Genomic DNA, 3,260 nt, shown 5'->3' with positions numbered 1-3,260 from the left:
TGAACTGTTCACCAAATAAAATATAATACAGATAAGTCTCAAGGGCCACAATGGTATGGATTCTTTTACCGTAGATAAGCAGGTCCACTTGTGGCCAGAATTATAAATCTGGCAGAAAATGGTAGCTTCATAAGAAGCATATAGTCCTTTACTTCGTAAGAGGTCTCATTTTCTTCTTTGACTACTGGAGAGCTTCAGTGTGGTAAATTCACCCACATAGTCTCCAAGCTTTACTTGGCAAAAAGGCCCTGAATTTTGTCAGAGCTTATTAGGCATACCTGCTGGCAAGCGTCTGCTAACATTGCACTAAAGCCTTCAAGAGAGAAACTCGATTTGTCAACCAACAGACATTATTTACACCCAGTAAACTTTGGACATCAAAAGAATTTTCTCTAACACTTTGTAAGCATTCATAGCACAAGTAACATATCATTTAAATTATATATTTTCATAATGCTACATTGAATTGGCTCAGAGCCCTCACTCCTTAGCTTTTTTCTCTTTACTGTAAGTTTGGCCCAAACTCTACCAGTTGAATTCAGACATGTTTTAGAGAAACACAGACCGAGTTGTTTAACACGGGCACTTCAAGGGTTACAACAGCTGCAGAGACCATGTTATCTCTTCAGGGAGTTGAGGGCAGGGCAGAGGAGGTCAGCTGTAGCAGAGGGGAAGTTTCTTTCATTGAAGCAGTATAGGTCAGGGTAAGAGAGGGGGAGAAAGCAGGGGCACGGCCAGAGCAGCTCTGCACCAACAAGCACCAATAAGCACAGGTTTGCACTTACTTTCAGATTTAAGCTGCTGTCTGCTCAGCTTCAACAAACGAACTAACAGCTAAGACACCACTCAGGAAGCTGGCTTCACTCCTACCCTTCTAGGTCTCCAAATATTCATTAACAGGAAACAGACACCATCAGATCCTGGGGAGTCTTCCCATGTCACTTAACCCAACCCACACAGTCTGTTAACAGTATGACAACGGGAGGAGGCTTATTCCCCACTCCTGTCCACCACTTAGACAAGAGCATACACTACCAGATCCCAGAGAGTCTTATCACAGCCTTCAACCTGGCCCACATGGCTCTGTCTTTCAAAAAGCCCTAGGTTGGGTGCCAAATTTGTCAACTAAGGCTGACAAACTGTAAGACCATTAAGGAACCGGCATGGAGCAGTTTCCTCTACAACTGCAAAAACGGATTTTCATTTTTAATTTGATTTAAACATTGCTTTTAGTCTGATGACAACACCAACGGTGGAGAAAGTGCTGTGGAGGTACATTCTGAGCAGTACTCCCCTGCAGTTTTTCAGTTCCAGAGGACAGCCAACAGTGCTTTGTGAAATACATCCTTTAGGGGTTTTTTGTGTGAATGCAGAACATTCTACCTATTCAACAGCTGTTAGGTCACAGACCAGCATTTTAGCAGGCTGTGGGGTGAGAGGATTCTGTGTCCTTGGCAAGTTTTTCACTAAGTAGAAGGTCATATTTCTGAGATCAGTTTTGGTTCCAACAAACAAGGAGTCTTTGGACAATGGTGAATTCTCTCAGGTACCCACTTTTTTCTCACATTTTCAAATGAGGGCAGAAGACCACTAAAAAGTAGACTAGAAACATATCTGTTTGTTGATAGCTGAGGGGTTCTGTCAAACTTTTCTTGGCCTGCAGGACCAAAAAGTCCAAGGATGTATGGCTCTCACCAATCATAACTGTGACTGCATAGTCGTCAGAAACCATTGAACATATTCAGACATTAATTCGTTTGTTGTGTAGGATATCAAAACATATCTTACCAATAGTGCCATCACTCACACAATTGTCTGTGTTGCTGAAATATTTTTTTAATTCGTTTTTTTTTTTATTGGCAGCTGAGCTAGCAACGGTTGCCAATCATTTTTTTTTTTTCTTTATTTTTGCTTTTTCTTCCCAAACCCTTCAGTACATAGTTGTATATTTTTAGTTGGGGGTCCTTCTAGTTGTGGCATGTGAGATGCTGCCTCAGCGTGGCCCCACCAGCGGTGCCATGTTCGCACCCAGGATCTGAACCAGCCGAACCCCGGGCCTCAGAAGCAAAGCACCGGAACTTAACTGCCGGGCCACGTGGCCGGCCCCTGAAATATTTTTTAATCCACTTGAAATATACCAAATTTAATTTTGAACTCGGCTTCTCCACTTGACTTTAAGGACTATGTGTTTTTATCAGCCTTAAGTTTGCCTAGTAGAAAAGGACGTGCAAGAAGGGTTTAGGCCCAGTAAGCTTTCATAGTCGAGAAGGTGGGCCGAACTGACCAGATGGTGGTGGTGGGTAAGACCACGAGCCACGAAACACTGCAGAAAAAGTCTTCGCTAGCAGGAGGGGTAAAGGTCAGCTGGCAACTCACTCCACCCAGACTGACAGTCGCAAGAGGAATGGAGGATACTGGCGGAAACTGGGCCGCTGGCCCCTGCCTTCAATAACCGCTGATGCCTCGAGAAGCTGGTGTGGAAGCAGCAGTATTCAGAAGCCGTCCCCAGGCCCTTCCTCATGCCTCCACCTCACCCACCCGACCCCAGTAGCGATTCTCTGGGCCGACAAGTCAGGTCCCCAGCTATAAAGGTGAGTGTTGTACAGGCAATGAAGGTGTCAACCGCCAAACTGCTGTCGGTTATAGAAACATTCCCCTGGGAGCCAGCGGTCTCCATGCGTCACGTGACTCTCTGGAGGGCCAGGAAAGGTACACAAGGGCGCATCACTTCACTGCCAATCGCCGCGGTGAGAGCCCACCATGGACACCTGGAGCTACGTGAACCGCCAAGGCCGAGAGGGTTCCAGCCACGTTCCTCCCTCCAGCTCCATCTTCCGCGCTTCACTTAAACAAACTCCACCTTCTCGCAACTTCCGGCCCCTGACGCCTGGGAAGTCCCGGCTCTCTCAAAGCGAGGTAAGAGCGGCGAGGCGCGGGGAGAAACAGACGTGAAGGGGGCGACAGGAGGCGTCCCCGCGTGGGCTGGACCCGATGGGGTCCGCGCGGCGACCCGGGCCTATGGGAGTCTGCCAGGGCGGTGACGTCAGAGGCGGCAACGGCAGAGCCCGCCCTGTGGGCGGAGCCACGGAATGAGCCTGGAGTTCAGGGTGTCCTAGGGGTCTTAGCCCTCTGGTCTTCTTTTCCAGTTGGAAAGACCTGGGTTCCCCTAGCCCCTTACCGGGGCTTTTGCAGCGCCCGCCGCGTTCGAATGAGAAATTGCCCTGACTTTGTGGCACCTATGCGGTGGCGCGGAGAGCGCC

General features: G+C 48.3%; 1 pseudogene; it reads right to left on the bottom strand.

The window, feature by feature from the left end:
* Positions 1-461: 461 nt before the first annotated feature.
* Positions 462-2,677, bottom strand: LOC124240796 (cell division control protein 42 homolog; annotated as a pseudogene).
* Between the last annotated feature and the right edge of the window lie 583 nt (positions 2,678-3,260).

The sequence above is a fragment of the Equus quagga genome, chromosome 6 (assembly GCF_021613505.1).
Source record: "Equus quagga isolate Etosha38 chromosome 6, UCLA_HA_Equagga_1.0, whole genome shotgun sequence".
In the NCBI taxonomy this organism is placed as follows: domain Eukaryota; kingdom Metazoa; phylum Chordata; class Mammalia; order Perissodactyla; family Equidae; genus Equus; species Equus quagga.
Note: the sequence above shows the minus strand (reverse complement) of the source record. Positions and strands in the feature narration are given on the sequence as shown.